Source organism: Haliotis cracherodii, unplaced genomic scaffold (genome assembly GCF_022045235.1).
Source record: "Haliotis cracherodii isolate W230 unplaced genomic scaffold, xgHalCrac1.p SCAF_33, whole genome shotgun sequence".
Classification (NCBI taxonomy): domain Eukaryota; kingdom Metazoa; phylum Mollusca; class Gastropoda; order Lepetellida; family Haliotidae; genus Haliotis; species Haliotis cracherodii.
The window spans coordinates 1,126,523-1,140,195 of NW_027266290.1; the positions used below are offsets into that span (position 1 = coordinate 1,126,523).

The 13,673-nt window shown below is 39.7% G+C and overlaps 1 pseudogene; it reads left to right on the top strand.

Annotated features, from left to right (window-relative positions):
* The window catches only part of LOC139477435 (uncharacterized), a 53,154-nt pseudogene that overhangs the window by 27,713 nt on the left and 11,768 nt on the right, over positions 1 to 13,673 (top strand).

Genomic DNA, 13,673 nt, shown 5'->3' on the forward strand with positions numbered 1-13,673 from the left:
TAAATACGCAGTCGTTTCCCAAACTGGGATTTGTGTGAAAAGGTAATTGGTGCACATGAGGTAACATATATAATTTTGGATATTCATATTTATATTCATCGATAAATATGCAATGCTTTTTGGTAACGTTGCCATGGTGGACAAATATAACATTGCCATGTACACATACAAGTTATCGATGTTGTGATCTAATTTTTATTTCAGAATGTGTGCGTATAAGCATAGAACTATAACAGAAGTGTCACTAATATATATTATTCGTTTTATTTAAAGAAATGATGAAATCGGGACCATTTGTTTGCCCGAGCCGAGAGGGATATTTTCGGGACCCCAAAACCTGTACAATGTTCTATGAATGTAAAGAGGGTGTTCCCAAGTCCAAATCGTGTGGTCCCGAAACTTTGTTTGATGATAAGAAGAAGAAATGCACGTGGCCCGAGCTGGTCCCCGACTGCGACGTGTACGGGAGGGTCATCCCCAGCGATCAGACTCTCTTCAGTAACAAGGAGCCGCAACAGCTTGAAAGTACGTCGTCGTTAGACGTAGACGTAGACGTAGTGCACAGTGATGTAGTGTTAGAACAGATAGATAGGTGCTGCTTAAGGCGACAGGAGGCGAAGACGCAGTAGTACTACTAATGCGAATGTAGTAGTAGTAGTAGTAGTAGTAGTAGTAGTAGATGAAGAAGAAGTAGAAACATTGTTAGTATTATAAGTTGTTGTAGTGGCGATAGCAAAGTGCTATTAATGTGAATGTAGTAGAAGAAGTAGCAACATTGCTATTGTTATTATTATTATTGTTGTTGTTACTATTATTTGTAGTACAGACACCAAAGTAAATAGAAACAGTAGTACCAGAAGTAGTAGCAGGAACAGCAGCAGAAGCAGTGGTAGTAGTAGTAGTGGTAGTAGAAGTAGTAGTGGAAATAGTAGTAGTAGTAGTAGTAGTAGTAGTAGTAGTAGTAGTAGTAGTAGTAGTAGTAGTAGTAGTAGTAGTGGTAGTAGTAGTAGTGGTAGTAGTAGTAGTAGTACTTGTAGTAGTGGTAGTAGTATATTCCTATACCTATGGATGTCACAAGTAAGGGCACGGAGTTCAAACGAGATGGAACAAACCAATAACCTGCACTTAAACTAAGTATTGAAACTGTGGCGTTGCCGTATTCGTAGGCGGAGAATTGAATGTAGTCACAGTAGTAGTTGTAGGCCGACCAGATTCACCCATGAATGCACTAGCGACAGCAATTACAACGTTTGTTTTTGTTGTTGTTTAACGCAGCTATATGGCGGCTGTATGTAAATAATCGAGTCTGGAAAAGAAAATCCAGTGATTGATATCAGGAGCATCGATCCACACCATTGGGATACGATGACATGCATCAACCAAGTCCACCCGATCCCGTTAGTAAACCTCTATCAACAAGCATAGTCGCCTTTTGCGACAAGCATACATTCACAACAATGCGGTATTCAGAATATGCTTTAAGTGTAACATTGTACTTGGAGCTTTTTTTTCATCATGTGTGTACGAGTATCTGTTGTTTTTTTTGCAAATAACCATGTTCACAAAATATCAAGTTTGCAATTTGAAATTTTGTAGCCTTATGGATGGCAGGTAACTAAAAATCATGTACCGTAAACAAACTGGTGATGAGGATGCTTGATGTGGGATGAGGGATGGTGTATATGATACAACCTTAAACCATGTTTATGTCATTGAGATGCTTGGTGATTGTTGGCTCAGGGAGTTCTTTCTACTGGTTGGTTTACAATATACCTTCAAACTATAACCCCTATCATAAACACCATTCGTTAAAAAAAATAATATAAACTTGGTAACTTTTTCGTTACCAACAAATAACTTTTTTCATGTGAATCCCAATTCCAGAAAATCCCAATGGTTTTGCCTGTCCGTTGCCCAGTGGTCATTTCCGTGACCCCCGTGATTGTTCTATATTCTACCACTGCGTGAAGAGCGTGGCGTACCGTGGCAAGTGTGTTAACAACCACGTGTTTGACCTGGAAGCATTGAAATGCGTTGACCCGGAACTGGTTCCTGGCTGTGACGTGGCCCCCAAGGCTCCCCTGATTGAAGCAACAACTGAAGGTAGAATTGATCATAATTCATCATTCATAATTGTGTTAATATTAACAAACTTTTATTCTCATCTCCCTAGGTAGTATACAACCCAAGTATGTTCTGTTGCCTCGTTAGAGGTTAAGCAAACTATGAACTTTGATTCATCGAAATGAATTGACATAAAACCCGAGCACGATACTTCATCATTTCGCAAATAAATATTTATTTTCTATTTTCATTCTTGTATCTACAAGTAAGGAGGTTAGTGATAGATTTACAGGTGTCGAATCAATGTCCTCTCTATTAAGAACATTTGGGCATTTTTAAAGCTTGTATATAATCGAACTTTCTTGATCCAAATGATCTCCAAATTGTTAACCGTCTAAGACATGCATCACTTCGTGCTTTCCTCCCACATTAGTCTGAAAGTATGATATTGTTGAAATACAAAGCATCATCGATTATCCAGAGTATTATATTCCATTCTGTTACGACAAACACCCTAGACCCTTCCGCAAGAACACCTTCGTGTCGGAGGTAACGTCATATCTACATCCCTCCTATCACTAGCCTAGCACAGAACTTCCCTCGCTCATAAGAGTCATTTGATTGGACGGCTATTCTACCGCCATGCCATTCGAATCGGGCTCAGTAAGAAGCTATGGTGGGTGAGTGAGTTCGGTTTAACGCCGCTTTTAACAGTATTATAGTTACATCACGGCGTGTCAGCTTAATGTTGGACGAAAACCCGAAGTGCAGGTCGCAGGCGTTTACCACTTCAAGAAACCAACGAACACGGGTATGGTGCTGACAAACCTAGAACATAATCGGAGCAATCAGGGATTTGAACCCACGATCATAGGTTTCTGCGTGCCCAAGGGACGCAACTCTGCATAGCGAATTGCGGCGCCTTAAACGACTGGGCCCCCGTGGCCACCGCTATGGTAGGAAACCATATTTATCATAATTGAATGGTGATATAATACACTGTATCATCGAGTATAAGTTCAAAGCTCAAACTTATCATCTGTCTGGCGATGAAAAGCTATACATGAAATAAAAGAGACAAAAAAACAGTTCCATACTCATAAAAAATCTATTAATAGTGATGATACCATGTGTTCGCGAAAAGGTGAGAGTGTATCATAAGCATGTGCTTATGATTCACTATGTAATATTGATGATACCATGTGTTCGCGAAAAGGTGAGAGTGTATCATAAGCATGTGCTTATGATTCACTATGTAATATTGATGATACCATGTGTTCGCGAAAAGGTGAGAGTGTATCATAAGCATGTGCTTATGATTCACTATGCAATATTGATGATACCATGTGTTCGCGAAAAGGTGAGAGTGTATCATAAGCATGTGCTTATGATTCACTATGCAATATTGATGATACCATGTGTTCGCGAAAAGGTGAGAGTGTATCATGAGCATGTGCTTATGATTCACTATGTAATATTGATGATACCATGTGTTCGCGAAAAGGCGAGAGTGTATCATAAGCATGTGCTTATGATTCACTATGTAATATTGATGATACCATGTGTTCGCGAAAAGGTGAGAGTGTCCTGAACCAATCCAAGGAAAACGACAACATTTCGAACTTATAACGACATTCCTTTCACAGAAACCGCCCACTTTGACTGCCCAAGCGATGGCTACTTCCGGGAGAAGTCCGACTGCTCCGTGTACTATCACTGTAAAGATGGCGTCTACTTCCGGCATGAGTGTAAACCCAATACAGTGTTCAGTCAGCAGAAGGGTCTCTGCACGTGGCCTCACCTGGTGCCCGGATGTGAGGAGAAGAATGACGCCCCAACAGTCCAAGTTACGTCAGAGAGTATGTCTGAAGTTGCGCCACCAGCCGAAGGTGAGTCGAGTCATAGTATTATATATATGATAGTGTTGAAGTGTCTCAGATTATGTTTTGTGTTTAGATACAGCTTCTCTGTGAATGTGTTCTGTGTAAAATGTCCTCTCTCTGAGAATCAGCTGTCGTTTTTGTTATATGTCGATAAGATATGATGTTCTTGAGACATGAATTGGCAGGACTCCCGTAGGCATTCCGGGGCGGTCGGGTAGCCTAGTGGTTAAAGCCTTCGCTCGCCACGCCGAAGACTCGGGTTCGATTCCCGACATGGGTACAATGTGTGAAGCCCATTTCTGGTGTCCCCCGCCGTGATATCGCTGGAATATTGCTAAAAGCGGCGTAAAACCATACTCACTCACTCACCGTAGGCATTCCGGGTTAGAATTGGTCCCACCAACCTAGGCTGGTCGTAAGTGGCGACCGAATTACCTGGGTGGTCAGGATCGGTGACGTTGTTGATTGCGTGTCATCGTACCCCGACGGCGTTACCGTTGCTCACAATATCAACTGGGTTGTCTTATCCGGACACGGTTATTTAGTCCACCGTCATATAGCTGGAATACTGCTGAGTGCAACAAACAAACAAACAAACAAACAAACAAACAAGTTGTCAGGATGTATTTCTGTACCGGCACAACCTATGTTGCTTTCATCGATTGGGTACGGGTGGCCGATTGGTCGAAGGTGTATCAATTCGATGCGCAGAGTTGCAATCTTTAGCTGTATTTTTACACCTATGGAGGGTTCGAATCCCTTTTTTAGTTCTATAACGTCCAAGATAGGCGCATAAGTTCATTCTGATATGTGTAATTTGTGCCTGTAAAAGAATTTGAAAATTATAATTTTCACAAGTTTATATAACAAGTGATTTAAATGAATTGTTGCGTAGCTTGTGGAAATTGTTGTACTAGGTTGTTCTGTACAGTTGTTCACAGCTGTACGTTGTTGTGTACTGTTGTGTTGTTGTATGTGATGTCGTGTCTGTACGGCTTGTAGCACAAGAGCCTGGCAGTGACTATGAGTTTGGGGAATCGGTTGAGAAAGGTGAGTCTTGACACTGAAGTTTCGCCATTTACGTCACAAACCACTACTGCCGTTGGGACAACGTGTTGTAAACACAATAACGTGTCTGTCCCGTTTACCTCGTCTATGTAACAGAATAGTTGATTGAACAATACGAGTGGAAAAGGAATTTTCTCCATTTATTACATTATGTTGCAAAAGAATAGTAGTTCCAGAGGGAGATTTCGTCTCTCTTTAGTGTGTAGCTCACCTTTATCTTTTTCTTTTTCTTACGACCTCAAAAAATGTTTGTTTTAACGTAGTCTACCCAGCCTTCCCATCCCCACCCCTCATATACGGGTGGCCCAGTCGTCTAAGGCGCAGCGATTCGCTGTGCAGAGTTGCGTCCCTTGGGCGCGCCAGAAACCTATGATTGTGGGTTCGAATCCCGGTTCGCCCTGATTATGCTTCTAGATTTGTCAGCTCCATACCCGTGCTCGTGGGTTTCACCGAAGTTGTAAACGTCTGAGACCTGCATTACTTCGGGCTTTCCTCCCACATTAAGCTGACACGCTGTGATATAACTGGAATACTGTTAAAAGCGGCGTAAAACCGAACTCACTCACCCATCATAATTGTTACATCACTGTTCTGTGTGTACGTCATTAACAACACAGCGAAATCTGTAACTGTGGTTTCTGTAACACGATATGCGTAAAGAATGTGTCGTGCTGTGTTGAAGACCTTCTCAGATAGACTTGTTAACGGTTGCACATGCGTTGCGCCATCTTTATTATATTTAATGACGGGTACTTTTTTGCGATATAACTCAATGCTTTTCATCCAGTAATTGTTTGGATATTGTGACACTGATTACATTACTGTGTAGAAACCGAGAATAAGCAGAGCATAAGTAATACCGGCGCGTCGCAGCAAGGTAAGAGAGGTGACTGGTCATATATTATATATTGACCGAGGTGTGGTCACATAACATATATTGACCGAGGTGACTGGTCATATAACCTATAATACCGGAGTTGAATGAATGACTATTTGTTTGTTTGTTTGTTTGTTTGCTTGCTAGTTGTTTAACGCGTTTAAAGCTGACACGCCGTGATATAACTGGAATACTGTTAAAAGCGGCGTCAAACCCAATTCACTCACTCACTCTTTATGACATTAAAGCACAATTGTATGTCTCTCGCTTGACTGCTGATACCATTGGTGGTTTAATTCTCAATTATTTAATTATTTAAACCCTATTGCATGCAGTGGTGGATGTTCTCCAGCTACACGACTTTTCTTATCTGACCAGTAGTGAGTGAGTGAGTTGGGTTTAACGCCGCTTTTAACATTATTCCAGTTATATCGCGGCGTGTCAGCTTAATGTGGGAGGAAAACCCGAAGTGATGCAGGTCTCAGACGTTGACCACTTTTGTGAAACCCACGAGCACGGGTATGGTGCTGACAAACCTAGAAACATAATCAGGGCGAACAGGTTTCGAACCCACAATCATAGGTTTCTGATGTGCCGAAGGGACGCAATCTCCGCGAATTGCGGCGCCTTAGACGACTGGGTCACCCGTGCCCCTTCTTAATCAATAACCACGGTCGTTTGAGTCATCTAAGGCGCTGCAATTCGCAGTGCGGAGTTGCGTCCCTTAGGCATACCAGGAGGCTATGATCATGGTTCGAATCCTAGTTCGCCCTGATCATGTATCTGGGTTTGTCAGCACCATTCCGGTGGTCGTGGGGTTTTTTAAGTGGCAACCATCAAATGCCAGCATCACTTAGGGCTTTCTTCCAACATCCAGCTGACATACCGTGATTTAGCTGAAACACATTAAATGGCTGAAACCCAACTTGCTCATTTCAAAAATACATGTTTGCAATATGTGATGGTATGACGATACCATGAATGAGTATTTGAGGTATACATTGTATATAAGTATTCGAGTATGTAAGAGTGTTCTTGGTATCTAAGACCATTCGAGGTATCTAAAGTATTCGAGATATCTAAGAGTATTCGAGATATCGAAAGTATTCGAGGTACGTTAAGTATTCGAGGTATCTAAGAGTATTCGAGATATCTAAAGTATTCGAGGTATCTAAGAGTATTCGAGGTATCTAAGAGTATTCGAGGTATCTAAAGTATTCGAGGTATCTGAGAGTATTCGAGATATCTAAGGTTGTTTTCCTGTTGTAGCCTCCGGACCAGCTGGCAATGACCAAGAAAAACCAGAGGTTGAGAGTGAAAGTAAGCATTTCGTCCATCATACCATGCTTGTGGCTTGATATTTATGTTGCGCACAGTTAAAACTTTAAACTCTTTGTTAACACTAGGGCTAATTTGCAGTAAGCGCTCGTAACACTACAAATACCGTGCACACCATTTTCAGCACTGAAGTAGTTGTAACGCTAATATCGCTTTGTGCATGTGGCCAAATAAAGATGCTTTTAATTTCAGAGCTTGGAAAATATACTCCTGCTGTGTAGTAAACTATAAGCGCTAATGTCGATTTGAGAGCTATGAATTCATTTCATATCACACCGACCGCTAATTCACTTTCAAAAACTCCCTTCGTCAACGTTATTTGCTTATTTGGCGTATTTTATTTATTCGGAGACTTGTTGATTCACATGTAAACATGTTGCACACAAACTGGTGCGATGTAAAACAATATGACCATTACCTTTCACGTGTGAAGAACATTTAAAAACACACTTTTTCAATTTACATTCAACATGAAGATGTCAAGTTTTGGCAGATGATTGTAAAAATCAAAAGTCAAAAGTCAACCCCCGCGCAGCGCACTACATTCACCCCGCACCACACCTACACATTGCCAATCTCAGGGATTCAATTAAAGCTGCAAGGGATCACCGTCAGCTTATAGTATTTGTCCGTGGTGTCATTGCTAGGTACACAGAATGCTGCAAGCTTTGCATATATACACACGGCTGTTTGTTGGGATAATACATTTAACTACGGCGGCACTGGCAAATACAGTTTCAACAGAAATGTTGATTTTAAGCTATAAACAATCATATTTGTTGTTCTGGTAAAACCAAGTATTTTCGCTGTCCTCACTCTTTTTTCTCCTGCTGCATGCCCCAGTAATGCATGAACAACTTGACTGTGCTTCTCTTACCGTTCGTGTTTATGTTCAGGTCTATCATGCAATGTGGTATTTGACACTTTGTTTTTCAATACGAAGAGCATTAAGTCAAACGTTATTGGGTATTTAAAACATTTTGTCATATTTGAACAATGTGGCAGTGCAATATTTGCAAATATAAGGACCTCATGCTCAAGACGGTAGCATGTGTCAGGCCAGCACATGTTCTTTGTGTTTTTAGTTTTTGTTTTATACTCTGAATGAATGGGACGAATTTCAAACTGTGCGTCCTACGTATGAAGGAGTATTGTGTGGTAAAGGTCAACAGTAAATAACTGTATTTGTTTTATGTTTGTAACAACAAACTTTTTTTGCATGAAATATATATACAGATTTTCATCTATTTGTATGCATTTGTATGCAGGTTTTCATATTAATTGCTTATTTGAACTCTTTGAAAGTGATGCCAATATAACACATGGCATTTGATTGATCGGCGCATGTTTATTTAGGAGATAAACATACCGTGGTTTGAAATTTGAGGTAGTCTAACTGTAGATTAGATACTTCTTTTTTATTTAGGAACAGAACGCTTTAGCGCATTGTTCAAAATGTACAACCTCAACTTTCATAACATTTTATTTACATTCTCCCGTGACGAAAGGAATGCTAAAAGACGGTACTCTATAACGGTACCAAAACAGTTGTTCATGGTGACAGTGTTATTTACAAATTGCATGAACCAGGGGACAATCCCGATTTGTAGTAACGTTCAACATTAACCTGATGAATTACTGGCGGCAATGAGACCGCAGGCTCAACCATTTCCAACTGAAACACTCGTTTATAGCTAAAGGCAAGTCGGCCTTACCAGATACAGTAATTAGTGTATGTTTTACTTAATTGTTTTTTCAACGTACCAGTTATGACAAGACATGATAATGTTCAAATATCGCACGAATAGATTCCACATGGGTTATTGGCAACCATTCATGTATGCCATGTACTGCCATCAACAGATGGATGTTTTCACACACATGTTTTTGTGTGAAAATGCTTTTTATGCATCTAATGGAATTAGATACCTGATTCTGATGTTATTTTGACCAATCAGAATCATGCATTCTTCAGTGTCATGGAAGAATATGTTAGTTTGACCAATCAGAATCAAGCATTCTTTAGTGTCATGGAAGAATATGTTAGTTTGACCAATCAGAATCAAGCATTCTTCAGTGTCACGGAAGAATATGGTTAATATTATGTTTCTCAATCAACGAAATATTGCTCCAAGATATACTAATTGTGACAGTTCTTTCTCTCTGCGTTCAGCTGCGGAAATCGGTGCTGAGGATTGTATACTTAGTGAGATGGGTGATGATGCCAGTAAGACGCTTGTTGCCTATACCCCTGGTGGTGTTTTGCAAGGATACCTCCTTCGAGCATGTGTATTCACCTCGGTTTTAAAAATTATCGGTTTACATTATATATTCATAGGCTTGGTGGTTCTCGGACGCACTTTCCGTCGTGACCCGTGAAGATCCGGGGTAGAATAGGTCTTCAGCATCCATGCTTGTCGCAAAAGGCGACTATGCTTGTCGTAAAAGGCGACTAACGGGATCGGGTGGTCAGACACGCTGACTTGGTTGATGCATGGCATCAATCCCTATTGCGTGGATCGATGCTCATGATGTCAATCACTGGAATGTCTTGTCCAGACTCAATTATTTTCAGACCGCTGCCATATAGCTGGAATATTGCTGAGTGCGGCGTTAAACAACTAACCAACCAACCAAACAACTTTCCGTCGTTTTCAATGCAGTGACTAAAGAAGAATATCATGGTGATATGGTCATTCTCAAGCATCCTGTGTTTTATGTCTCCATTCAAACAAATACTGAACAAAATGGGTCAGGGATCATGACTATTTGGGGAATATGTTTTTTTGTAGTGAGCACACAATTTCATAAAAATAACCCCAAAATATTCACGATCCCTGATTTTTTTGTTCAGCGTAATAATACACTGGATAATTGACTATGGGATACGGTTATGTTTTGGAGGTTTTCATTATCTGGTTTGGTGCAGGTTGGGATGCACGGGTTGAAGAGACATGTTTACGGATGACAAAATTTATCATCATTGGTATGGGAATGTATTGCATAATGTCTCATAGTCTTCAGCAAGACATTGTAATAGCCTACTACATTAATTGTTTCATGCATCTTATCTTTGACTCACATATTATTTCAGCAAAATACATCTAAACTCCATAAGTGTAATCATAGTTAATAACATACATTAAATCAGAATGCATACTTAAGTGTTTATGCAATGACATATAGGTGAAGAGGAAAGCACAAGCTCACTGGGAACAGATCCTGGAACTAGTAAGATATGTTTCTTATACAACATACGCTGTTTGTATTATCATATTGTATAACATTGCATGCATACGTAAAGATCTCATTGTTCATATAAGCATAGGAATTGTAGATGTCCAAATATTGATCCAATCACCAAAGGTAGTTTCACGTTCAGATCACAATGACTTTGTTCTATATCCCCCAGTCATATCTACCCGTGAAGAGCCGTGGTAAAATAGGTCTTCAGCAACCCATGCTTGCTGTAAAAGGCGACTATGCTTGTCGTAAGAGGCCACTAACGGGATTGGGTTTTCAGGCTCGCTGACTTGGTTGATGCATGTCATCGATCCCAATTGCGTGGGTCGATGCTCATGATGGCGATCACTGGATTGTCTGGTCAAGACTCGATTATTTACAGTCCGCCGTCATATAGCTGGAATATTGCGGCGTTAAACAACAAACCAACCAACCCTGTCATACCTATAGTAATGCTTAAAACCAGTATCTTAAAACTATATCTCGCTATCGTGTTCACATCGGCTCACAAGAATGTTATAGGACACAAATAGCCCCCTACTTGCGACTTCTAGAAAACGAAATTAAAAATGTCAACATGGTCAATAACCTTTTTAATATCGGTGTCCATGATCTCTCAAGTGATATTTTTACAGAAAAATCACGTTTTCATCCTTCGGCAAACAATGCGAACCAACACCAACTCCATCGCCTGGCCTCGCTGCTATGTTTACAATAAGTTATATCCAGAGTTACACCTGATTAAATGTACGAAGTGTTTGACGTTGCCCAGATGTTGTATTTCATTGTAGCTGGCACGATAGAACCCAGCGTTATAGAAGGAAGTAGTATACAATGTAAGCATCCCACGGCATGTCTTCAAAGTATTTGGCATTAATCTCTTCACCATCAAAGATGTCCCCGAATGCCCAAAACGTATGAAGTCGGAAATGTGTTCAAAGTATTTGACATTAAACATGTAACGTGTGCTCAAATAGCATTAATGATGCCCCTAAATGCCCAAATAGTACGTTTAAGAATGTCTCAATAATATCAAATATCATTGGGCAGGTCTTCGTGTTATAAATATTATGTCACGTGAAAAAAGTCTCCATGATCTCAAGTTTCATTAGGCAGGTCTTCCTGTGTTATAAATATTATGTCACATGAAAGAAAGTCTCCATGATCTCAAATATTATAAGGCAGGTCTTCGTGTGTTATAAATATTTTGCCACGTGAACGACATTCAGGCAGCCCGCACTATGTAAAAGTAGTGGTGGCAGTAGGTCCTAATAAAGATAACTTCCATTTATCCGACTGCAATCTATTTTCCAGAACGTTCAAGTGTAAATATATATTTTTGATGTTTTTTCATCATAGTCGCATATATATCCAATACATATATATCATATCCTTTTGTCTCGATGTTTAGCTTCTGCAGCAAGTAGCGTTGCGTCAAGTGAGGAAAAAGTCGGAGGCATATGTAAGACTTCACTTAAACCAAGCATAACCAATTAACATTGAAATTCAAATTCAAATGAACTAAGTTATATGATGGCCAAAGTTGAAAAGTTTCAACACGTATCCACGTATTAGAGAGTTAAGATAAGTTCAAATAAGGTGAGATGAGATGTTTTGTTTTAATCACAGCATGTGCATTCAATGTAGTTAACGAAATATCTATTTGCACTATACCGAGTGGCGAAAGCTCGGGAGACACCAATCCAGATGACAATAGTAGTGACGAATGCAATCGTAAAGCTTCTTCTCTTTGTACATCAATAGTGTTTCTAAATGTGTAAGGTAAATTTATTATATTTTCTTAAATGCCAGGCAAAAGAAAGTATACACATGGAAATTGGATTTGTCCAAGAAGATTATAAAATTTATCACAACGTTACTAGGCTGGAAACACTGCAAACTTAGGATCCCAAACACAACCTTGATACCCGTATCAAATTCATAACCATCAAATAACGTTTCTATGGGGTTTTGTTCATTTTTGCCTCCATCGAACATGGGTGTATATGTTCCTTTGTCCGCCAGTTTAGGTTAACTTGTGCCTTATCCCTGTCTGACAAATCAGTACCTTTACGTTTAGCTGATAGAAAGAGCGACGGTAGTTCAAGCCAAGAAACAACCGAAGAATGTTAGCTTTATTGAATCTTACATACTACATAATATAAGTAGACAGTATAAGTAAGTAGATTGTGTAAATAGATAGTATAAGCAAGTAGACATTAAAGTTAAGTTCATAGTATAAGTAGATATCTGTAGGTAGATTGTGTAAGTAGATAGTATATATAGTATAAGTAAGCAGAATATTCATTTAAAAATATACAAATATGCATAGATACTTGAAGTTGGAAGACATACATTTAATGCGTCTCTCTTTCTTGCCTCATCCATGGCAATGCTGATATAGGTATAACTATTGTGTGTGTATATTTCTGTAGGTGCCAATATTAACATTGCTTAAGGTGAATAAGGTTTTTCTTGGATACTACCTATTTTATAAAGTAAAAGAAAGACTAAACAGAGATACATTGCGATATATAATGTCGTACCGATAGAATTCAGATTTGTCTTTTTCTGAACTTCGTAATAGGTTTTTTTGTGAGCGAGTATGGTTTTACGCCGCTTTTAGCAATATTCCGGCAATGTCATGGCGGGGGACACCAGAAATGGGCTTCACACATTGTATCCATGTCGGGAATCGAACCCGGGTCTTCGGCGTGACGAGCGAACGCTTTAACCACCAGGCTACCCGGCCGCCCCTTTTCATATAAATACACATGGAGACCCTACTATTTACACAGTTGCAGTTGTCATGATTCTATAAATATCCTGATAAGTTCTACGTTCCATTTGTGTAGCTGGTGTACAAGATAATGGAGGCTCAAGTGACGACAAGAATGGCGCTGATTGTAAGATTTGATCTATATCCAATCGTTACATATCTGTCATAGAACATTTGATATTTGTAATAATAATATGACACACTTAACTTTGTCCCAGCATTTGTTCCCTGGGTTTCTTGACTTAGGTTTGGCATGACAAATAGTAACCTCACAAATCACTTACTGTATGTTTTAAATGATGCTGAGATTATGAGGATATGATAATGAGGATCAGAGAATTGGTATTGAGGTCTTTTCTTTCTGCTGTAATATTCTTGTCATTCACCTGGTGAAGAAAATTGTAGTGGGTGAATCGAAGTG